The 26,039-nt window shown below is 36.5% G+C and overlaps 1 long non-coding RNA gene across 1 annotated transcript; it reads right to left on the bottom strand.

Moving 5' to 3' along the window:
• Window positions 1-6,110: 6,110 nt before the first annotated feature.
• LOC133802096 (uncharacterized) lies at window positions 6,111-14,927 on the bottom strand. The gene is made up of 5 exons (XR_009877136.1): window positions 14,627-14,927; window positions 14,246-14,338; window positions 13,584-13,682; window positions 7,961-8,108; window positions 6,111-6,382 (listed from the first exon to the last, which is right to left on the bottom strand). It is a non-coding gene; the product is annotated as an uncharacterized LOC133802096 (long non-coding RNA).
• Between the last annotated feature and the right edge of the window lie 11,112 nt (window positions 14,928-26,039).

The following is a 26,039-nucleotide window of genomic DNA, read 5'->3' as shown; positions in this document are numbered from 1 at the left end:
GGGTTTCATTAGACCTAGTTTCTCACCCTGGGGTGCGCCAGTTCTGTTTGTAAAGAAGAAAGATGGTTCATTGAGAATGTGTATAAATTACAGGGAACTGAATAAGTTGACAATTAAGAATAAGCATCCTTTGCCAAGGATAGATGATCTGTTCGATTAGCTGCAAGGTATGAAGGTATTCTCTAAGATCGACCTTCGTTCTGGTTATCATCAGTTGAGGGTCAAGGAGGGAGACATACCGAAGACTGCTTTTCGTACCAGGTATGGGCATTATGAGTTTCTAGTTATGTCATTTGGATTGACTAATGCCCCTGCTGCTTTCATGGATATGATGAACAGAGTGTTCAGGGATTACTTAGACCAGTTTGTGATCGTCTTCATCGATGATATTCTGGTATATTCTCAGATTGAGGTAGAGCATGAGCAGCATCTGAGGTTGGTTCTACAGAGACTGAGAGAGCACAGGTTGTTTGCTAAGTTCAAGAAGTGTGAGTTCTGGTTGTCTCAGGTATCCTTTCTTGGACACATTGTCAGTAAGGAGGGGATTAAGGTAGATCCAGCAAAGATCGAAGCGGTCAGAGATTAAGGATGCTTCTGAGGTTAGAAGTTTCCTTGGATTGGCAGGTTATTACAGACGGTTCGTGGAAGGGTTCTCGAAGATTGCTAGTGCTTTAACTGAGCTGACACGCAAGAGCCAGAAGTTTGTGTGGTCAGATAAGTGTGAGAACAGCTTCCAGGAACTGAAGCAGAGATTGATTACAGCTCCGATTCTGAGTCTTCCGACATATCAGGAGAAGTTTGTGATTTACTGTGATGCTTCTCATCAGGGTTTGGGTTGTGTTTTGATGCAATCAGAGAGGGTTATTGCCTATGCTTCTCGTCAGTTGAAGGAGTATGAGAAGAGGTATCCTACTCATGATCTGGAGTTGGCAGATGTGGTTTTTGCCTTAAAGATATGGAGGCACTATCTCTATGGGGAGAAGTGTGAGATTTATACAGACCACAAGAGCCTGAAGTACTTCTTCACCCAGAAAGACCTGAATATGAGGCAAAGGCGTTGGCTGGAGTTAGTGAAGGACTATGATTGTGAGATTTTGTATCATACAGGGAAAGCCAACGTGGTAGCTGATGCTTTGAGCCGGAAAGGTCCGGGGCAGATTCATGGTATGAGGCTGATAGCCAGAGAGTTGGCAGATGATATGACCAGAGCTGGTATAGAGTTGCTGGTGGGCCAACTGGCTAATATTATGCTACAGTCTACATTGTTAGAGAGAATTAAAGAGGGTCAGTTGAGTGATCCTCAGCTGATCAAGATCAGGGAGGATGTTCTGGCTGGAGCATCTAGAGATTATACAGTGTCAGAGGTAGGCTTGTTGAGATATAAGGGGCGGATATGTGTTCCGTTAGACACTGCATTGAGGCGAGAGATTGTGGATGAATCTCATACTACACCTTACTCTTTGCATCCAGGCACCACGAAGATGTATCAGGATGTAAGATCGTTGTATTGGTGGCCGGGGATGAAGAGAGATGTAGTAGAGTATGTGGCTAAGTGCTTGACATGTCAACAAGTCAAGGCTGAGCATCCGAGGCCGGCAGGGTCACTGCAGCCTCTGGATATTCCAGAGTGGAAGTGGGAAGACATCACGATGGACTTTGTGGTGGGCTTACCCAGGACTACTGGTCAGCATGATTCTGTTTGGGTGATAGTGGATCGCTACACCAAGTCTGCTCACTTTCTGCCAGTCAGGACTACATTTACAGTTGATTAGTATGCAGATCTCTATGTGAGAGAGATCGTGCGGCTCCATGGTGCACCTAGGTCGATCGTGTCAGATCGGGACCCCACTTTTACTTCCAAGTTCTGGGGAGTTTGCAGAAGCCATGGGGACAAAATTGAAGTTCAGTACAGCTTATCATCCTCAGACAGATGGGCAATCTGAGAGGGCGATCCAGATTTTGGAGGACATGTTGAGAGCATGTGTACTGGATTTCGGTGGTTCTTGGAGTAAGTATCTGCCTTTGATAGAATTCTCCTACAACAACAGTTACCAGTCTACCATTGGAGTAGCACCTTATGAGATGCTATATGGTAGGAAGTGCAGATCTCCCATTCATTGGGATGAGACAGGAGAAAGGAGATACTTAGGTCCTGATGTAGTACAGAGGACCAGTGAGGCTATAGAGAAGATTAGAGCTAGAATGCTAGCTTCTCAGAGTAGACAGAAGAGCTATGCTGATCCCAAGCGCAGGAACGTGGAGTTCCAGGTAGGGGACTATGTTTTCCTCAGAGTCTCACCATGGAAAGGGGTGAGAAGGTTTGGGAAGAAAGGCAAGCTGAGTCCATGATTTGTAGGTCCATTTGAAATCTTGGAGAGGATTGGTCAAGTGGCTTACAGGTTGGCTTTGCCTCCGGCGTTGTCTGCCGTGCATAATGTATTTCATATATCAGCTCTTCGGAGGTATGTATCTGATGTGGGCCATATTCTAAGTTAAGAAGATCTGGAGCTTGAGCCAAATCTCTCCTTTGAGGAGCAGCCAGTTCAGATACTTGATAGAAAGGACAAGGTCCTTAGGAACAAGACAATACCTTTGGTTAAGGTATTGTGGAGGAACAGCAAGGTTGAGGAGGCGACCCGGGAGCTGGAGTCAGATATGCGGAGTCAGTATCCCGAGCTGTTCAGGTAAATTTCAGGGATGAAATTTCAGTAAGGAGGGGATAGTTGTAATGCCCCGAATTCTCCGATGTATTTAACGGCGTGCACAGTAGGCCAGGAGGGCCATACTTGCTTAATTATGTTAATAATTGATAAAATGCATGTATATATTGATTATATTATGATATGATGTGAAATGCATGCATGTGAGTCCATATTTATATCCACAGGGGTGTGATGGTAATTTGGCCCGTTGAGGGAAAATTGATTAATTGTTCACATGTTGGTGATATAATTTGAGACCACATTACGATGTGGGTTTGTTCGAGCCATTTGGCATGAGACGATCAAGGAATGTTAAATATCGGTTTGGTCATAACAGGTTTAAGCTCGGGGCTCGGGGTGAGTCCCGGGGTGTTTTAATGATTAGAGTGTTACCGGACATTAAAGGGTAACGGGAGGTGAAATATTGGTGTTTGAGAATATTGAGATTAGCGGGAAAAGGGAAGCGTTAATTATGATTAACGGTGTAGGTGGAAAATGTCAAAACTACCCTTGAGTTGGTTTTAGAAGCTTTAAAGACCTAGGGGTATAATGGTCATTTGGGATTTGGATATATATGGTTTAGATGGCTGTAGAGAAAACATAACCGAAACAGAGTTTTGCATCTTCTCCTTCCCGTAAGTTCATTTCTCTCTTCTTCCTCTTTGGAGTTTTGAGCTCAAGGTGTGGAATTAAGCTAGGGAACTTGGAGGTTGAGGTTGTAGACATAGCTCAGTCATTGAAGAGGGTTTGGTTTTGAATTTGAGGTGAGTTTTATCCATTGTTTTACTGGTTTTGCTCTGTTTTCGTTCATAGTTTTCAACTTTAGATTTTGGTATGGAAAGTTGGAATCAAGGGGAGTTCTTGGGATGTTTTACTTGGGTTATGATGGGGGAGAGTTATGGGTGATGTTTGGAGGTTTAAATGGGTGTTTTAAAGAGGTTTGGGTGGTGTTTAAATTGGGTTTGAAAGGTTGGTTTCAAGGGAAAACGCAAGGGAAGAAAAACAGGGGCATTGGCTGAAATGGAGCTTGCGCCGCGGCATGGCAGGGGTGAGCCGCGGCCCTTGGGGGCTGCTGGGTTTAGGCGCCTCTGTCTGAGGGGCGGGCCGCGGCATGGCCAAGGAGGGTCGCGGCCCTTAAGGCATTTTTGGCCAAAGAGAGCTTTTTGGCTCGCGGATGCAAGCCTAAGGCCTCGGGATTGAACCTACTACCCGGTTGAGTGGTGTTTGAGGTCCCGGAGGTTAGGTTTTGGTTTGGGAACCTTTTATTAATCATTTTATTGATGGAATCCCATAATTTGGTTATGACCAGGTAACCGCTAAAGGACCAAAAAGGTCGATAGTTCTCAGGGTCATTCTTTTTTCTGTTCTAGCTCGGACCAGAGGTAAGAGAACTGCACCCAAAGTGTGACATGCATGGATATTTGTAAGCATGTTGATTGTATAAATATGGACATGGATTGAATACAGAATCGACAAAAGTGTTAGTATCAGCTGTGAGGCTGTGACTTATTTGTCAGGCTCGGCAGTGTTACTGGACACAGGTCAGGAAGCGCTGACTTACTTGTCAGAACGGCCTTAGCGTGAATCACGCAAGCCAATAAAGATTAGATCTAATCGACTACTAGCTTTGAATGACTCAAGGAGCATTAATGCCTGACCGACCCTGAGGGTCGATGAACAAACAGAGCTTGGAGGCTAGTGGCTTACCTAGCAGCCACTCTCCCGCTACAAAACAGAGCTTGGAGGCTAGTGGCTTACCTAGCAGCCACTCTCCTACTAGAAAATAGAGCTTGGAGGCTGGTGGCTTACCTAACAGCCACTCTCCTGCTAAAATCATGTGTTATTCATTTGCTTGAAAGCTTTATGCTCAGTGTGATTATAATGATAATCATTTGATAATGTTTATGAAAAGTATTATGTTTTCTTGCTGGGCTTTGGCTCATGGGTGCTATGTGGTGCTGGTAAAGGGAAAGAAAAGCTCACCTAGCCTTTAGTGGAGAGCTGATGTGGTGATGTGTACATATGCGGCCGCTTGACCACCATGGCCAAGAAGTTCTAAGAGGAACTAGGGGGTTTACCCTATTTTTGCCGCTTAGGTCGGTGGGTTTGTAAATTTCGAACACTAGTGACCATTTTGTACTGAGAACCACTTGTAAATGTTTTGTTTAGCTCTGCAGAGCAGTTTGTAATAAAATCTCCATTTCCTTTTTATTGGTTTAATACCTTAACCTGTTAATTACACTTAGAGCACGTTTTTGACCAAAGGACTCAGGCAATGAGTCAAATTTCCAGTCCACCGTTCACCGTAACTGTTTTGGGGTAGCCAGGGCGTTACATATACTCTGTGACTGGAAGACTACCTTGTGTCAGTATCACAAACTCATTAACTCCAGTTGTTAGTACTGTAGCATTGTAGTACTTTTTGATGAAAACTTGTACAAAGTCAGCCGAGGTCATGGTGTCTAATGTTTGTGTCTTCTTAACCATGTCCCACCAAATTCTAGCATCCATCTTTAAGGTTGTTAATTATCTTGTTGTCCCTGGAAATCCTTATTCCGTACTAGTAGCCTTTGTCTTTTTTTGCCAAGTCGCAATTCATTACTTTATCCTCATTGTTGCGTAAGTTCATAACTTATCATTCTCCTCTATGTTGAACTATGTTATCGTGGATTTACTCGCCTCTCCGCCTCCTTAGTCTCCAATTACTCCATTGAGGTTTTGCTGTTGTTTGCTATTAAACGTTGTGGCATGTTCACTTTGTGTGCTCCTCTCCTACTGCACATATCTATCTTGTTAACAATATCACCTTGCAAGATAATGTTGTGGAGTAAACTCCCTAACATATGTCTTTATTAACGATCGTGCCGTTAAGCTTATGTGTCCTTTGATCTTGATAGTGTCTTGTTATATTATCATTGACGTGTGCATTCTTCGCTTTACTTGAAACTTGATGGTTTCATAGTTGCAATTTCCTATGATGCATCTCATCCATTAAATACGTTCATTCACAACAAACATCTTTTGGGGAGCTGATATCCACTCATCTCACTGCTACAAAAAAGGCTTTTTATGGCTGGCATTGCGAGCCCTACAAAATTTTTTAGGACTCGCGGGGCGTGAGTGCTCTATTTGAGAGCCTTTAAAATTGAAGTTTTTTAGGACTCACGTTGCGAGTCCTAAAAAATCTCGTTGAATGCCTTTAAGTAAGTTTTTAGGGCTCTCTTCGCGAGCCCTAAAAGAATGTTTTGCGAGTCCGAAAAGATCCTGTTGAGTGTCTTTAAATTAAGATTTTAGGACTCGTTTTGCATGCCCTTAAAAGTAATATTTTTTTTTTAAAATGCAGCTACAATTTTCATTTTGATTTAAAAAAATATATCCCTTTGAGTGTCCAAAATGTATTAAAAGAAATTTGAAAAGAAAATACTAATAAAATGCCAAATATTTTTTAAAAAGAAATTTAAATTTCTCAGAAAGTTTTGTTGTAGCTTTACACGAACTTTGCTGCAGCAAAAGTAAGTCAGAGAGTTGTACTTGTCCACTGAAACTTTGCTGTAGCATTACACGAACTTTGTTGCAGTAAAAGTAAGTCGGAGATCTTGCTCAAAATTGATATTGTAGCATCATATTGACGTTGCTACAACAAAATGCCTAACTCTGCGACCCATTTGATTCCATTTTCTCTGCAACCATAAGCACATTAAACCATCAAAAACCAAGATCTAAAAGAAAATATTACTATATATATTTTTCTTCATATTTTCCTTCTTGTATTTTAAAGAACTTAAATATTTCAAAGGTCTAAATAATATATTGATCAAACAATAGTGCTTGGTTGCCTTGGCCAATTGAAGAGATTGAAACAATGCACACCAAATTGTCTTTCATTATTTTGATATTTAATTTGACATAAAACCAAACACTGAAAACAAAACATTGTTATTACTAAGTTATTAGCCTTTAGTAGAATAAAAAAACAGTTGTAGTAAACTTAAAATAAAATTTTAACAACATTAGACTTATGTCCTACGTCATATTTAAAACGTATGATGATCATCACTGAATGACATCTTTCCACCAATATAAAAACATATCATAAAATCTTTCTTAGCATCACCACAAAAAGTAATAAAAAATAAGCATGTTTTTTCCATATTGTGCCTATTTGCTTTAATAAAATACACAAATTAAGAAAATAAAATAAACATATAAAACATATCCCCTAATTTACTAGCCTAGCCATCTGTCACAATGAAGACCAACAAATCAAACAACACACAGGTTTTCATCAACATATCATCGCATAACACAAAATTCTCAGAACCTACTTCACTAAGACATGCAAGTTTTCAACCTTCCGTTATCACTGCAGCACACAAAATTCCAAGAACCTACTTCACTACAGATGAATATCTAAGATATTCAAACTCCTCTAAAGTTATAAAGTTATGCTAAATTGAAAAAGATTGATTTTTTTTTTAAAATAAATCAAATACAACATATCTCTTGTAATTAGCTACCAATCCAATGCTTTAAGACCAATCAAAATATTAACCTAAATGTTATTGTCAACATTATTTGAATTAAACCAACCATCCTATGCACTCATAGAAAACATAGAAAAAAAGTTAATGGCTATTAAGAAATTTATATTGAAACATAAAACAAAAACAAAGTACATAGAAATTAAAAAGCTAATGACTATTAAGAAATTTATATTGAACCATAAAAAAAATACAAAGACTTAACTATACTAAGCGTGCCATCCTTTATAACTTTGAAACATAACATAGAATAAACTATTTATAAATCATGTTAATAAAACATAGAAGAAAATGCAAAGTTGATGGCTACGTAACTGTAAGAATCTAATGAAAGAAAAACAAAGTCAAAATATTACGCAAAGCCATGCAAGAAAGACATATAAGTAAGCATTTCATTTAGAAAAGAAAAATGGTTTATTTTCAATAATTGTCCTGCACCATATCTATTATTTTCTCAAAATCATGATTTTTTTTTATCCTTTTATATTTCTAAAGTCTGTTTAAGGATAATATAAGGGAACCACAGTAGTGTACAATATTTTTAGAAAGCTTTCAATCTTGAGGAATGAAAATGATGAAACAAAAGTGTCCTCATGTGAAATCCAATATTTTCTTTATCATGACTATTACTACTGCCTATATTTATACAAATGTAAGGCTTGCTTATCATGTATAAATGCAAAATAGAAGAGGAAAAATAGAGAAATAAGAAACTACCCAATGGAAATGTTGTTGCAACTTATCATTTAGTCTTAAAGCTTTCAAAACCATAAATGATCATGTTGTCCAATAGAGCCACATGTGCATAACTCTTCAGAAATATTCTCCACACACTTCCACAGCACATCGACATCAGCACCACACCCTTAAAAAATGAAGTAGATTTAAAAAATTGATTTAAGAGAACAAAAAAAAGTGATATATATATTTGAAATGAAAGACAAATGATATAATGATACACAATATAGAGCATAAAACTATAATGATAATAATTTATACCAATTATGATAGCACAGCACAAAGAGAAAGCCCAATAGAAATAGACCCAAAAGAGGTGGACTTAAGTGTGAAGAGTGGCTCGGCCAGGAAGGAATTACAAAACAAGCTACAGACTCAATCCAAGCCAACACAGACAAAGAAGAGATGAAGAAGAGTACCGAGCCAGAAGAGAAGCTGGACTCTACAGCGTGTGAACGGAGGGTGCGTGTGAAACCCAAGTGGCTCCAGGACTTTGTGATGGCCATTAGAAGCTGAGGGAATTTCGAGACAAACCAATTCTGTTAGAGGAGCTGAATTATCTCTGTAATTTTGGTTTTTCTGCTTATATAATACCTGAACTCTTGTATGGGTTTTTCTTTTATGCTTTGAATGAAATTGCAATTTATTGCTTTGGAGATTAGTCATGTCTCGAAGAGGATCTGATACTATCAATTGGTGCTTTCATTTGTTCTCAGGATGAAGAATGAAGAACTGGCTGCACTCCTTCAGGCGATGGACCTCAAGTGGGATCAAAGAGCAGAGTCACAGATGACCGAACTCAGAGCTGTGATTGAGGAGAGATTGGCTCAAGTGTTGTCATCGAATTCACCAACGAACGGAGGTGAAAGCAGTACGGCACGGGAGACAAATCGGCGTTCGGAGATCTCGCAGGATGGACGTGAGGTGAATTCCATTCTCAAAAACCTTCGGGTTAAGGTCGCTCGCTTCGATGGAACCAATGTGGATGATTGGATATATAAGATCAACAAATTTTTTGATCTGCATCAAGTTGATCCACCCATTCGGCTGCTAGTGATTCCGTTTCATTTGGAGGGGGTTCCGTCAAAATGGTTCCAATGGATGGAAAAGAGTGGAGCATTTGTGGATTGGGAAACCTTCATTACCGCCCTGCAGTTACGATTTGGAGCCTCTGTTTATGATGATCTGCTTGGCCACATATCCAAACTCACCCAAACACGTCGTGTAGCTCAATTTCTAACTGAGTTTGAGGATTTAATGACACGGGTAACCGGTGTTTCGGAGCAACTATTCATGAATTTTTTCATCTGGGGTCTGAAAATGGAAATTCGACGTGAGCTTCTACTCACTAAACCAGTGAATTTAGCCGATGCTATGGCTAAGGCATAGTTGTTTGAAGATCGAAATGAGGATTTCATGGGTCGTTCTAAGGGAGAGCTCTATCGTTCGGGTTGGCCTAACAGAAACACCTCACATGTCACACCATACTCTCCAAATTCGGGGAATACCTTTGCCTTCGGGGTGGCTCCAGCAAAAGCAAATGACGCCAAAATACTTCAGCCCAGTGTATCACCCTTGCCTGTAAGAAGATTAACGCCAGCTGAAATTAGGGAGAAGCAGGAGAAGGGCATCTGTTTTTCCTGTGATGATAAGTACAGTTTCGGCCATAAATGCAAAAATAGAATTCTAATACTGTCAGGAATGGATGAGGAGGACGAGAAGGAACTTCTAGTTGTGGGAGAACAAGAACCGAGCGAGGTAGAGGACAGTTTGGGGGAGGAGGTCTCGTTGAATGCGTTATCGAATACGGCAAATCCGCGCATATTCCGTCTACGGGCCAGCCACGGTAAGGAGACACTAGAAGTTCTCATAGATACTGGCAGTAATAACAATTTTATTCAGGAATCACTGGAAAATAAATTGGGTCTCAGATGTGAGGATACCAAGTGCTTTAAAGTGTATATGGGTAATGGAAATTCATTGTTATGTTCAAAAATCTGTTATGGAGTGGAACTGGTACTTCAAGGACATCAGTTTGCGGTGGACCTATACATATTGACAATATAGGGATTAGATGTGGTTTTGGGGATGCAGTGGCTTCAAACCCTTGGACTGTGTATCCATGATCATAAAGCACTCACCATGGAATTCAATTGGCAAGGGAAAACGGTCAAGTTAGCAGGTTCAGCGGATATAGCAAATAATTCCTTGACATTTACTCAATTTCATGCCTTGTTAAGAGATGGAGAGATAAGAGAAGCTTACCATATAACAGCCATCATGGAGGAGCAAGCCGACATTAATCCATCTTTCAATGCATGGGCAGAGAAGCTGCCAGCCCAGAGTATTCAGATCATTCAAGAATTTTAGGAAGTTTTCTTGGAGCCAACAACCTTGCCACCATTTCAGAATGTAGATCACATAATTTTTTTGGAGCAGGGATCATCACCAGTCAATGTGCGGCCATACCGTTACCCCTACTATAAAAAAGACATCATTGAAAAGCTGGTTAGAGAAATGTCAGATTGGGGGTTTATACAACGCAGCACCAGCTCATATTCTTCACCAGTACTGCTTGTCAAGAAAAAAGATGGGACGTGGCGTTTCTGTGTCGACTATAGAGCTCTTAACAACATCACGGTCAAGGATCGATTTCCCATTCCCACTATTGACGAGTTATTGGATGAATTGGGTACAGCCACTGTTTTTTCTAAATTGGATCTTCGAGCTGGATATCACCAAATTAGAATGGATCGACGGGATGTTCACAAAACCGCTTTTCGGACACACGAAGGACACTACGAATTCCTTGTTATGCCATTCGGACTCACCAACACTCCATCGACTTTCCAGGCAGCCATGAACCAGCTCTTCAAACCGATTATCAGATCTTGTGTCATTGTCTTTTTTGATGATATCTTAGTTTATAGTAAAACTGTACAGGATCACAAAACTCACTTACGGCAGGTGCTCCAACTACTCAGAGACAATAAGTTTTATGCTAAAGGGACTAAATGTCAGTTTTTCCAGTCTTCAATAGATTACTTGGGACATATTGTTTCGGCTAAGGGAGTTCAAGCGGATCCTAACAAGCTGGCGGCCATGGTGGACTGGCCTCAACCAAAAACCCTCAAACAGCTACGTGGATTTCTGGGGTTAGCAGGCTATTACAGACACTTTGTAGCACAATATGCAGCCATTGCCGCACCATTAACGGAATTGCTGCAGAAAGATAACTTCCATTGGACCTCACAAGCAGCAGCGGCCTTTAAACGATTGAAGACAGCCATGACAATGACCCCAGTTTTGGCTTTACCTGATTTTTCTAAAGAGTTTGTGGTAGAAACAGATGCTTCTCACACAGGTGTTGGCGGCGTGCTTATGCAGGAGGGGCATCCAATTGCATTTTTTAGTAGAAAGTTGGGACCAAGATTTGTTGGGACATCGGCTTATATGAGGGAATTACAGGCTATTGTAGCCACAGTCACTAAGTGGAGGAAATATCTCCTTGGACGCCATTTTGTGATACGTACAGACCATAAAAGTCTGAAGGAACTCTTTACCAAAGTTATTCAAACTCCAGACCAGCAGTTCTTCCTTCGAAAATTGATGGGGTTCCAATTTTCCATCCAGTACAAAGCAGGCAAGGAGAATCTAGCAGTTGATGCGCTGTCCAGGCAGTATGAGCACCCTCAATCTGCCCTTCACGCAGCCATTACAGTAGGTTGTTTTGAATTCTTGGCAAAATTGAAGCAAGAAAATACAACCAGTCCAGATTTACAGTAGATCCATGAGCAATTAAGTAAGGGGGCAGCGAAGTTAAAAGGATAGGAGGTGCGCGATGGGTTACTCTATTTCAAACAGAAACTAGTACTTAGCAAACACTCGAATCTGAAAGGGCAAACACTGAAAGAATTCCATGATTCCCCAGTTGGCGGTCATGCGGGCAGCAAGCAGACTCTCCTTCGCTTAAGTGCAAATTTTTTCTGGGATGGCATGAAGAAAGATGTCCATAATTATGTGAAACAGTGTCTGGTGTGTCAAACGGTTAAGTACTCGCCTACCCCTCCACATGGGCTATTAAAGCCACTCGAGATTCCAGAAAGAGTATGGGAAGATTTAGCAATGGACTTTATAGTGGGACTGCCGAACTCGAATGGGGTTACCAATATTTTAGTGGTCATTGACAGACTTACGAAATATGCGCATTTCGGAGCACTTTCAGATCACTATACAACCACTAAAGTAGCAGAGTTATTTACCAACATGGTAATTCTTTTACATGGTTTGCCTCGCACCATTATATCAAATCGTGACCCGATTTTCACCAGTGCGTTTTGGAAGAAACTCTTTGAGTTAATGGGGACTACGTTGAAAATTAGTTCAGCTTATCATCCGCAAACCGACGGCCAAACCGAAGTTACAAATCGTTATGTTGAGCAATATCTCAGACCATTCACAGCTGACAATCCAAAAAAATGGAGCAAGTTTCTTCCTTGGGCAGAATTTCATTACAATACCAGCTATCATTCAGCAATTGGTATGACCCCGTTTCAAGCAGTCTATGGTCGACTACCGCCATCAATTCCTGCTTATACCCGAGGCTCAACAACTATCCAGGCCGTGGAGGAGGACCTACTCTCAAGGGACGACATTTTGCAGAAATTAAAACAAATCTGCACCAAGCTCAGAACAGGATGAGGCAGCAAGAAAATAAGAAACGCAGAGATGTGGAATTTAAAGTGGGTGACTTAGTATTGGTCAAACTCCAACCATACCGACAGTCTATGTTGGCTAAGAGACTCAACAATAAACTTTGTCGTCGTTACTTCGGACCATTCCCAGTAGCAGCTAGAAGAGGACCAGTAGCATATACATTGACACTGCCGCAGGAGAGCAAGATTCACCCCACCTTCCATGTTTCATTACTCAAACCATTTCATGGTAGCTTGACAAAGAATTGCTATCCTCTACCAGAATCTAGCATAGCCAATAAACCATTGATGGTGCCCATTGCTATTCTGGCCGCACGCACAATAATGCAGAATAACAAAACCAGGCGTCAAATACTTGTGCAATGGTCAATCAGCTCACCCGAAGATTCGACGTGGGAGGACTTTGAAGAGTTCATACAGATGTACGGGTTACACAACCTTGCGGACAAGGTTGATTTTGAGGGAGGGAGTAATGATAGCACAGCCCAAAGAGAAAGCCCAATAGAAATAGACCCAAAAGAGGTGGACTTAAGTGTGAAGGAGTGGCTCGGCCAGGAAGGAATTACAAAACAAGCTACAGACTCAATCCAAGCCAACACAGACAAAGAAGAGATGAAGAAGAGTATCGAGCCAAAAGAGAAGCTGGACTCTACAGCGCGTGAACGGAGGGTGCGCGTGAAACCCAAGTGGCTCCAGGACTTTGTGATGGCCGTTAGAAGCTGAGGGAATTTCGAGACAAACCAATTCTATTAGAGGAGCTGAATTATCTCTGTAATTTTGGTTTTTCTGCTTATATAATACCTGAACTCTTGTATGGGTTTTTCTTTTATGCTTTGAATGAAATTGCAATTTATTGCTTTGGAGATTAGTCCTGTCTGGAAGAGGACCTGATACTATCAAATTACGTCTATAGTATCTTTTGAAGAAGATGCATAACTTTCTCAACATACTCCAGATCCAATTCTTGCTGATATTGATGGATCCACCTATTTCATAAGCAAAATTAACAATGAATTATTGATTGATGAAATGAAATTTAAAAACTGCATTAATTTGAAATAAAAATGCAAAAAAAAAAAAACTAAAGCTAAATTAATGATAATCATGAGCACTTGACTCTATAAACAAAAATAAAAAGAACATATAAAAATTATATATATATATAGAGACAGAGAGAGAGGGCAAAACAACAAAACCAAAATTGATAAAAATAAAAAATTAGATTGAAAATATAAACCTTACATTTCCTTCATCTCTTGTCAACTATATAAACAATTATGTATATTATATGGATAAGCTAACCACGAAAACGACCAAGATAATGTTATTATGCAATCAAAATAATGGCACCATGATATAATTGTCGTGATCTATAAATTACAAAGCTGCTATATAATTTGTAATGAACATGCTTTCTTTAGAATTGGATTATCATTAGCAACTACAACTACTAATTGCTTGTTGGAAGTATGTAATACATAATATCATAATTCTAAAAGTTTAGTAATCTCTTAATTAAATTATTTGCACAAGTTAGAAAAGTTGGGACCTGAAACGCTTCTCGTGGCTACCTTTTGTGCGCATGGTTCACGTTTTCAACATCAGACCCTCCAACAATGGATCCAACAATAGCTCCACCTGTCTACATTCTACAAGTTTAATAATTTCCATACCAAGCACATCTAATTAACATTAAAAAATTAAGAAAAATAAAGTCTATTGTTAGGAAAATTGTAAGCTCAATTCAACTAAGTCTTAGTCCCAACTAATTAGTACTTAGAACACTCTATGAACATCTGTAGTCATATTAACAGTCAATTTTTTTCAAAAATAAAATTCAGACCCAAACATGGAAACAAACTTAGATTTCATCATATATCTAGATTCAATCAAACAATTTCGTCACCATATAAATTTATGAAAGACTCACATATGCTAGAGAGATAGTACTGCCACCTGAGCCAAGACCCTAGTGCCACTGCCGGAGCCGAGAAGCCCAAGTGTTGTCGCTGGAGAAGAGAAGCCCAAGGGTGCCGAGAACCCAGCATGCCGCCGCCGCCGCTGTCGACGCCCACAAACCCCAGCCACCGATGCCGCCTTCACTACCATCAAATCCGTCGTGTCGTCGCCTTCACCAGCCCCAAGCCCCCGTTGAAAACCCTAAGCCCCAATTCGAAGGGTTACTTTTTTTCTCTTGTTTTCTGAGAAAATGGTATAAGCAGCCCCCAATTCGACCCACTAATAGTTTTTTCACCCAATTTACTTTAAAAAAAAATTAGAGCTCACTTTGGGTGTCCTGAAAGAGTTTTTTAGGACACCCAAAGTGAGTCCTTAAAAGTTACCACTCTTAAATTTTCTATTCAGCTTTTTTAGGGCTCGCATATGTTTTTAAGACACTCATTGCGAGTCCTAAAATGCGTTTTTTAAGGATTCTCAAAGAGAGCCCTAAAATCTCCAAAGACATTATTTAGGACTTACATTTGGTGTGTGTCCTAAAAAGGAGACCTGTAAAGGGTATTTTGTAGTAGTGTCTCCGTTTTTTACATCATCTATATGAACCCTTGAGTTCCCACTGATCTCATCGAGAAATTTCCTTCTAGAAGTCCTAATTACTAGAGGCATACTTTCTACACAACAATTACAAAAATACAAAATTTAAAAGCAGAAAGAAAACGATAACATATAGAATAAATACTTACGACGCAGTGAGGTGAGGTTTTCCCGTCTTTAGTGTGTATGGGGAGGGTCCTTGGAAACATGGAGGACCGTCTCTAATACCATTTGTAAAATGCCCTAGAATACTACTTTGTAATAGGTCATCAACCTCATAAACTTATGTAATGAAAACCACTTAACATATGAAAATCCAGTGGGGCCTTGCTAAAACATGCAAGTTGGACCCAATAGTTTAAAATAAAAATAAAAGTTCTCATGCAACTCTTAAAAATAAATATAGTTCAAGTTCCAGTGATAAGTTTTGAAATCAAAATAAAATTTAACATTGTTCTTTAAAAAAATTGGCGTTTAAGCTTATTGTTTACTCGTCTATAGGATATCCCCACGCCATACACACTCTAACGTCGAAACTCCTCACATCACCACGCGCACCAAAAAGAAACCCTATTTATTACCTGAAAGAGGAAAGTAAGGAGGTGAGCTAAAATCTCAGTAAGGGAGTACAAACAGCATACAAAGAAAAACACAACAAAAGCATAATCATATCGTAAGTCTCATACAACACCATATCCATACATCATCATACATCATACTTAAACGTCATCATCATACATCATACATAAATATTATCATCATTCATCATCATTATACATCATACATCATCAGCATATTCAAACATCATCATCACATCATACATCATTAGCATATTTAAGCATCAACATCATAGACATCATCATCACATCCTTGTGAACATGGCCCCTTCTCTTGTCCACGTCACATCTTGAGGTAAATAGGAGGCTCCGGTCCTTGAATAACCTCGGCGCATCTGCCCTATGATTTATGTCTTTATATCCTTAGTAACTCGGGTTACGTCTTTATATCCTTAGTAACCCCTTTGTTGTGTCACGTTCAACACGCTAACAACCATTTTTTTTTCTTGCAACATACAAAACACATGTAATCCAGTCATATCAACTCAAAAGGAAATACATTATTCATCAAATTCATCACATCATCTCAAAATATCATTTCATACTTCATATCACATGGTACTTCATCATACATAACATATATCGTCATTCAAACCAATCTTACCGTTTCATAGAATAAATAACTAAAACTCTATCTAACTTCCTTACCCCAGGTTCGAGCGAAGAAAAATTGGAACAAACTTCATATAGAACCTATAATCATAACCAAGTAGTATTCTTTAGCATCACATGAGATTTCTTGTGCCCAACACATATACCACATGTGTGCATGGGCCATGCACACATGGTGCAATTTACACATAATTTTCAAACATGCACATTTTTCACATAGAATCACAAAGGAATAATGCAAATTCTACCTATTATCCATGCATAGTTTTCAAGTAAAAATTATATGGTTTAATAGGCATATTTTTTTAATGTAAAAGTGTATTTGCATGTGACATGCATACGTGGGAGCGTTGTTAAAAAGTGACATTAAGAACGATAATTTTTACACGCTTATTTCTAACTTTTTCAAATAAAGATTTAGTAATATAAATTCCTCACCATTATTTATTTCTTTTAAATTTCTAAGTAGATTACACCCCTTAAGGCACTATTTTTATTTCATAAAAATAAATTATCTAGCCACTTTCTAAAAAATAATCATTTTAAATTGTATAGAGAAATAGCAATACTTGAAATTATCTAAAGGTACTTGTAAATATCATGTTTCTTTTATAAAATAATATTTTATTTTAAGTTCACAAAATACAAGATTTGGTGTGAGAAAATATAATTTTAAGTAAGGAAAAAATATATATTTTTGCTTTTATTAATTAAGACTCAATTTATGTAGTGTAATCCCATATAGGTTAAACAAAATAATTATTTTTAATTTATTAATCTAATCTTTCAGCAACTATTTATTTGTTTAAAAAGCACAAGTGAATTTAACCCAATATTTTCTTAATTAAAAATAAAAAAAACCATACTTACTAAAAATGTGAAAATTCATGGTTACAATTAAAAACATCATTTTTAATGTATAAATAGTTTAGGGTATTAATTCATTTCAACAACACGCAAAATTCCTTTCATTTAAATGACATTCCTCATTTTTACCAAAAACTTCCAGAAATAAATTAATCCCTCTAAAATCATAAACATGGAATTAAAACTTATATTTTCTTCATAAAATATATATAAAAAAATTGTAGGTATTAATTTGAGTAAAAATATCATTTTAATGTGAATTAAAGCACTCTTCTAATTTTATAAAATCATCATAGCATTTAGAACACCACTTATGCATGCAAATAATCATTATTTCACCAAATTTTCTCACCAACTAAACAAAAAATCAGCAAGCATTTTTAATCATGGAATTCATCTTTACATCATGCTTCTCAAAGAACATACTATAACCCTCATGTATCATCAAATTAACATTTGTAAAAGATTTAAGACAAACCTTCCATTTAACCGTTTAGCCTAGCATGCTCTTAATATGCATGGGTGACACAAAAATAAAAACAACTCATCATGCATTATATCCTATAGGCCGAAACCCTATGACAAAAACATAAAATACCAAAAATTTCATTCACATCCACATGGACCTTAACATGTTTCTACACCTCTTTTAAGTATTCCAAAATTGCCATTAGCATGAAATATATTAATCAAACCAACTTTTCGTGCCCCTTGAGAAAATAATACATTAGGTTTATAACAAGAGCATACAACAAGATCAGGTTACTAAGGCATACCCTAGCCGAAGCATACTTGCTCGATGGAATGAAAACAACCTACCAAGGCCCACAACAAGAATCCTTAGCATATTTCAATGAATGTCAAATAAAATAAAAATCACGAGTAACAATCTAAATGCACAGAAATAAACCATAGACAATTCCCAATTTATCCAAAACCATAAGCAAGATTTATAATAAACCATCACGGTAATAGCAAAAGGCTAGGATTCTCCATTACCTCCTTGATAGTGGTTAAAGACACACAAGAATTGATCAATCCTTTGGCACCTCAAAACCTATCATCACCTCTCTTCTTTCTCCTCTCCTCCTCTTCTTCTTTTTCTTCTCCTTCTCTTCTTCTTTGTCTTCACGTTTTTCTTCTCTCCCTCTATCTCTAGAACTCACGTGCTCTCCCTCTCCCTTCTCTCTAAGCACATGGCAGCCACCAACCCAAATGAGTCTTCAAGCTCTTTTTTATTTTCTATTTAAATGCCCCAATCACCAAAATCTAGCTAAGGAAAATGTAATTATCATTCTCCTTTATTTTCCCTAAATCAAATAATAATTTTACTCAGCCAATCAAATCGCTTTGAAAATTGACAGCCCACTAACTTCTCTCTTTCCTTCATTGGCACACCATACTAATAAGGAATGGTTTAATTTTCGTAGTTCTAGGGTCCTGTGATTTAGGCCTGTGTTTTGACCCATTTCCGTTACGTTTTAGGGAAAAAACTATTTCACAAAAATTGTAGATAATTTAATTATCTTTCTCACAGTACCAATTGTGTCTAAATTAGATATAAACAACCCAAGTTATTCCCGTTTTACTGAGGCTGGGTCCAGGGTTACAAAAATTAAAAAATGATAACTCTATCCCTTCTTACCCTTTGTTTCCCACTTCTTTCTTGTGTGAACACAATCCTTCTAAAGCATTCTCTCTTTATTTCTCCCATTATTTTCCTTTTAATTAAGTAAAAACTAAATAACAAATAAAAGGAAAAATCTAAAATAATGCATGAGAAAACTATTGCATACTCACCATGTAATCATGCACATGTACACACAAAAGTGCTAAGGTGCATTTCTACTAACTATGGACTTTGGTGCATACAACCAACACTCATTCACTTTCAAATTAAAATAAATTAAATAAAAAATTAACAAAATAAATTCACACAATTTCTACCAAAAAATTCAAACAATTAAAAATAATTTCCCTAACACTTGACAATTAATAAAAAAAAAATGAAAGCACAAAATTAATAAATAAATTAAAAAAAATGGTACGCTACACCATTCTTGTTGGACCTCACTTACTTTTTCCTTTTTTTTTAACTTGAGTTTGTGATTCAATGTTGTTCTCATTATTTGCTTTTGAACTTAATTGAGGGCTTCTTTCTTCAATTGATATTCTTATTCCCTCATTTCCTTCGGACGTGGCGATGGCAACCATGGTACATCGTTGTTGTTTCCCTCTCTTTTCACCTCTTTTAGAACTCTACATAAAAGGAAACAGCATAAAAGACTAAAAATATGATTTGTATAACAACTTATTTGTACAAAAAGTTAAGGTAATGAGAATATAACTTACTTCTAAACGGTCCATGTTCTTCAATTCTTGATATCAAATGCTATTTCTATCAAATGTTAAGCTTAAAATGAAACTATAGCCAAATTTCTATATGATATAGGATGCTTTCAATGAAAGATTCAAATAGTGTATGACTGTGAAAGATTGCACTCAACACCTATAGAACATTAAGAAAGTGCAATTGTATATCACTTCAAATAACTAACTCCATTCAATATATATCTTGAAGCTTAAAACAGAGTGAAAGGTGCATACATATTAAGAAATTACCTTTGAAGTTAATGAAAATGTCCACCAACTTTTAAACATTCGCAAATTGACACGAGTCACTCTGCTGGAGACAAAACATATAATATATATCTCAATTAAAGTACAAAAATCCAGTAGGTGTAACACACTAATTTAGGACCTCTTTCTTACAATTTTTTTTATGAGACTTGAGGTGCGATATAGTCCAAAGATAAATCACAAAAAACTACCAAACCCCAAATTATATTAATACATACAACTACAACTCCCTTAAGATAGAAACTTCTACTGCTCTGCTTTATTCACAATTCTCAGCAGTAGAAGATTTCAAACAGATACTTCTCACTATAAAGGAAATGCATATCTTCTCACTAGAAAGGGAATGCCCAACATTATCAAAAGAAACAACTATAAATAATTAAAATGGTAATACTAATAATACAATGACAAAGAATATATAAATATATATATAAGAAATTTGTTGTAAAACGCCCTATTCTACTATCATTGGCATACATTATCTAATCATTATTTACATAGAAAAAATACCACAAATGTTTAAAAATTTCAGTGGAACCTTATCAAATCATGCAATATCGGCCCATTTGTTAAAATAAAAACATAATGTCTTTCATGCAATTTAAAATAAAATGTTAAAATACCATTGAAAATATAATTATACAGGATAACTCAGAAAAATGTTCTTAGGCGTTGCTAGATCATTTTCGTTCATCAGAGCCCCATGACATACATACTTAGACCATGAAACACCCCACATCACCATGTGTGCCAATGAGAAATCTAATACCTACCTAAAAGGGGAAGTAAGGGAGTGAGCTGAAAGCCCAGTAAGGAAGTACAAATAAGAACAACAATTCACATAAGTACAATACAAAACTATTCTTATTGTACATAAGCTTAAAATAGCATATCATAGACATATCGTAATCTCATAACTTTATCTGAAAATTCATCATAACAAATTAAGCAAACAATTCTATTAGGTAACCAGTAAATCATCCTCAGTGAGGTAATCAGGATCTCAGGTTCCGGAATAACCTCGGCGCGTCTGCCCTATGAGTTACGTCATACCTTAGTAACTCCTTTGTTGTGTCGCGTTCAGCACACTAACAACACTCTGCTTTTCATACAGTCATACAACACACACATACTTAACAATTTATCTCACAACCGATATCTCATACATTTCAACATAATAGCATAAGAATTCTAGCTAAGTTCCTTACCTCAAGTCCAAGCTATTAAAATGGCGAGATAACTTCACAACGACCCTGTAATAATCAATCAAACACTCGTCTCAATATCATGTAAAACCATACATAAACATACAAGCATAGCCCTCATGTTCATGGGTCATGCACATGGGTCGCCTATTTTACACAAGTTGCACCACAACTTAACTCTAACCAAAATTCATACATCAAACCTCACATAAATTCACAAAAAGAATAATGTCGCTTTTACTTAATTCTCAATGATTTTTAAACAAGAATCATGGATTTATTCAAATGACATATAATTGAGTGTAAAAGCGATCTTGCATGTAACATGCATATGAGAGAGCATTCTCAAAAACTCAATTAAAGTTGGAATTATTATACGCTTATTTTCTTCATGATTTTACAAAAATTCATAAAATATCATTAATCTCAAAAATGAATGACCAACTTTAGTTTGCTATTATTTATTCTCTTAAAACTTACAAATAACATACATAAATTTTATTTTAAAATTTATTTTATTCACAATTATCATAGCTTAAGTTGTACAAAACATAAACTTGTTTATTATTCAATAATTTATTTTGGAGACCCACTTTTCAAAATAATTATTTAACTTTATTTAAAGCTCATTTTTTAATTTGACAAAATTAAGAAAATAACATTTTTCTTTAGGCTAAATAAAATATGACATATTTATATTTGTTTTTGAAATCATTATGTCAAAAAATCACATTATTTATAATTAATTAAACTTGGTAAAAGGAACTCTCAACATGTACATTAAAATAACTTTGTGTATTCATGAATCTCAATTTTACAACTTTTAAAATAAAATTTCACATGTTTTATTTAATTTTCTTATCTTTTAAAACACGTATTCTCACATAAAATCATATAGGGTTTCTCAAACAAGTGCAAGGTCACATGTACAAAATTTATACCTTCCTCATTTTAACATATAGCATAACTCGTGACATAATTTAATCTCTTTTAAATCATCTTTGCAAAATAACATTCTAAATCAACTAAAATTAGCAAGCACAAAATCACATAGTATGCATAAAATGCTCATAATTATTTATATTAATTTAACATTTTACATTAACAAGTTTCTACACTTTGGACACCTTAAAATTACAACTAGCGTGCAAAACTAACAACAACAAAAATCAAACTACTATAAACCAAACTATACTCACAATGTCGAAACCCATATAGCATAATACATGAAAAATATTACAAATTTACATGCTCAACAACCTCTTTTGTACAAATAATTTGTATGGTTGCATAGTTCTAGATGAGTACTTGAGTTTTGGCATCTTGATGCAATCTGAAAAATTTCTGGGCAACATGCACTGCCCAGATTGTTTTGAATATTGAACAAGTTTTACTTAGCCAAATACCATGAAATTCGGTAAATTGTTAGTTTAAATATGTATAAGGATCACATAAATTTTTTAGAGGAAAATGCAAAATGGTTAAAGTGTAATGATTTTTCAAAGTTTGCCCTAATAATCTGAAAACGAAATTTGTGGGCAGCAAACACTGCCCAGATTGTCTTACATTTTTTAATGGATTTCCCTATCCTAAAAATTATGAAATTTTGAGAGAAACTAAATTAGATATGATTAAAGATTCTGGTAAAATTTTAGAAAAAACTGGGCTACGATGTAAGAGAAATAATTATTCTAAGAACCCTATAGCAGATACAGATTTCTTTAAATGGTTTAATGGGTTTTGCCTTCCCAAAATTTTTTAAACCTGGTGAGAAAATTTTTAAGATAGGTATTAAGGCCTTGGTAAAATGTTAGATTAAAATATGTCACTGTTTAAGAGTAGCAATTCTTCTAAGTTACCTAAAAACGGGGAAAATAGTAATTTCAAACCTTAACAAAATACGAATTTTGGGAGGTCAGTTCTCCTAACCTAAATTGAATTTTTGACGTGAGCTTTTGCCTAGTTCCCGTCATAAGGATGCATAATATTTGAACGGGATTTTTAAAGGGTTCTGGTTAGAGAACCTAACATGATTATGAGCTTAAAAGCGAGATTTTTATCACGTTAAAATGAAAAGTGAAAAAGTTACATTCGGAATTGGAAATAAAGTTGTTTTAAAAGATAGCTAAAGTTTTTGATATCTAAAAAATCCCAAATTAGTTTAATGTTATTGAGATTTCATTTTTACAATTTTCTAAACTCGGGGTCCAATTGCCCTTTCTTTTCTAAAATGACGTAATAGAGATCCTAGGTTATGGATTTAAGGATGGTAAAAAAAAATGGAAGTTAGGTTTTATAAAACCGTAAATTTATTTAAAGCAGAATCTGGTCTTATACACTATAAAGTGTATAAGAGAAATGTATGTATAGAGTCTCTAAGAGAACTTTATTGAATGTAGCTATGTGGAATATTAACTTTAATATGCCATAATTTAATTTGAGTTACTGTGTGGTTTAACTACAGTGTTATCAAAGTGTGAAGGCTCGCTTCTAGACAGAAGGTTTCCACAAGCAAGCGCTAAGGAATCCGAGTAAGAAAACTTATGATATGTTTGGCTACAACACGTCAATAACTAGTTTAGATAACTAGGTTATTAGCTAATAATTTGAACTAGTCCTAGAAGGTTTACTAAAGACTGTGGTCCTAGAGGGTTCACATACTCATGACTAAGGTAAGCAGTCCGGCTAGCTACCGCGACGACTATGAACTCCGGCTAGCCACCGGAGAACTGTGCGTGAAACTGGTTTGCCACTAATGTCTGTGTGACGAAGATCGGTTGGCCATCGCAATATGTAAGAAGTTCGGCTAGCTACCGTGACAACTATGAACTCCGACTAGCCACCGGGGAACTATGTGAGAAACTGGTTCGCCACCGATGTTTGTGTGACTAAGGTCGGTTGGCCATCGCAATATGTAAGAAGTCCAACTTAACACCTGTGACATAAGAGTCTGGTTAAACTTTAGGACACATACGTAAGTTGATTCTGAGTCTGGCTAGCTACCGTGACAACTATGAACTCTGGCTAGCCACCGGGGAACTATGTGAGAAACTGATTCGCCATTCATGTCTGTGTGACTAAGGTCGATTGGCCACCACAATATGAAGAAGTCTGACTTAACACCTGTGACATAAGAATCTGGTTAAACTCCGTGACATGTAAGTAAGCTAATTCTAAAATCAAATTTCTATGGCTAAGAAAGTATGTTGAATTCCTCTAGGAGTCTGGGTAACCAGTGTAACTAGTTTACACCCATCAAAGATATGGTAAGATATGTTAAGATTTGCTAAGATATGTTAAGATATGCTATAATATGTTAAGATATGTTAAGCTATGCTATGATATGTTGAGATATGTTAAGCTATGTTGAAGGTTCCTCTAGAACCCTAAGTAAGTATGTATGTTATGATACGAATGACTAAGTAAGTATGTATGTTACCAGTCAAGACTGTATGTATGCTCTGGGATTTTCTGCGTGTAGGTGTACTTTCAGGTTATAAATTCTGGTTATGAGGCATGACCATAAGTTTGTCAGGACTTTCGCACGTTCTTAAATTGTATGTTAGGGTTCGGTTTCATCATAATCCTATTCTTGGTTGATTATTATCTGCCTAGTTATAGTTAGTTAAGTTCTTGCTTTATTTATGTGGTTATGTTTGTTAAGGTGTTCTTACTAAGTATTTCTCTTACCTAATTGTTTCGTGTTGTAGGTAAGCTCAAAGGAAAAGTGGATCAGTGAGCGCTGGAGTTTAGCTGCGAGGGTGTACATGTGGACCAACCTTTTTGGGAATTTATGTTTTGGGGATAATAACCCATATGATAACTAATAGTTTATTTTGGGCTCATTGAATATTTTACAATTATGACACTGTAATTCATTTTTAAGTATGCGCATACTTCCGAGCTATTGCATGTTTTGAAAAAAAAAATTTAAAGAATTTTCGGTTACCTTATTTTTAGAATGCATTTATGTTTTTTCGCAAATTATGTTAAGAGATTTTACAGGACGTTACAAAAAGAACCATGACCCAATATTAATCTTTAAAAGAAAAATAAAATAAAATCATAACTCATAACTCATAAAAGATTTTGAAACCCTAACATGCTTCTATTTAGAAAAAAAAACATTAAACATACATATAATAAATTCTTTTGCTATACATATGAACCCTAGATTAGGCGCAACCAAAATCACCTCATCAAACACATAAACAAGATGATTGAAAATCAACTAGAAATTCCACATGCATAATCTAGATTATGGAGCATAAAACGAATAAGCCACCCATAAACATGCCAGAATCCTAACAAGTTCTATTACCATATTTCACATAGGTGAAACCGAAAAATCAAAACAACATCAAGACAAAATCCTTATTAGTTGTTTTTTTACAGAAAAATTTATTTCACAAAAGTTGTAAATTTTTTAATTAGCTTTCTAACGATACAAAATTCATCAAAAGCAGACTTCTACAGATCTAGTTATGATCGTTTTACTGAGGCTGGGTCCAGAGTTATGGGAATTTAAAAATGACAACTCTTTTCCTTCCTCACCACTTCTCTCTCTTTCTCACTATCTTGTCCAAGCATAGGACAACTCACATAATTAAATTTCAATTTCCACTTACTCAAAAATAGCAAAAGAAAACTAATAGAATCAATCACATAGTGATTACTTACCTAATATTATATTCTGTATTATCAATCAAGGAAAAGAAGACAATAAACAAATAAGGAAAAATCATTTCTCCATTGTTCTTCCAAGCTCATGCCACTCTCTATCTTTCTATTACAATTTTTGTTTCCTTTTCTCTCTTGTATGAATCACAAACCTTCTAGAATCCTCAAGTTG

Source organism: Humulus lupulus, chromosome 9 (assembly GCF_963169125.1).
Source record: "Humulus lupulus chromosome 9, drHumLupu1.1, whole genome shotgun sequence".
In the NCBI taxonomy this organism is placed as follows: domain Eukaryota; kingdom Viridiplantae; phylum Streptophyta; class Magnoliopsida; order Rosales; family Cannabaceae; genus Humulus; species Humulus lupulus.
Note: the sequence above shows the minus strand (reverse complement) of the source record. Positions and strands in the feature narration are given on the sequence as shown.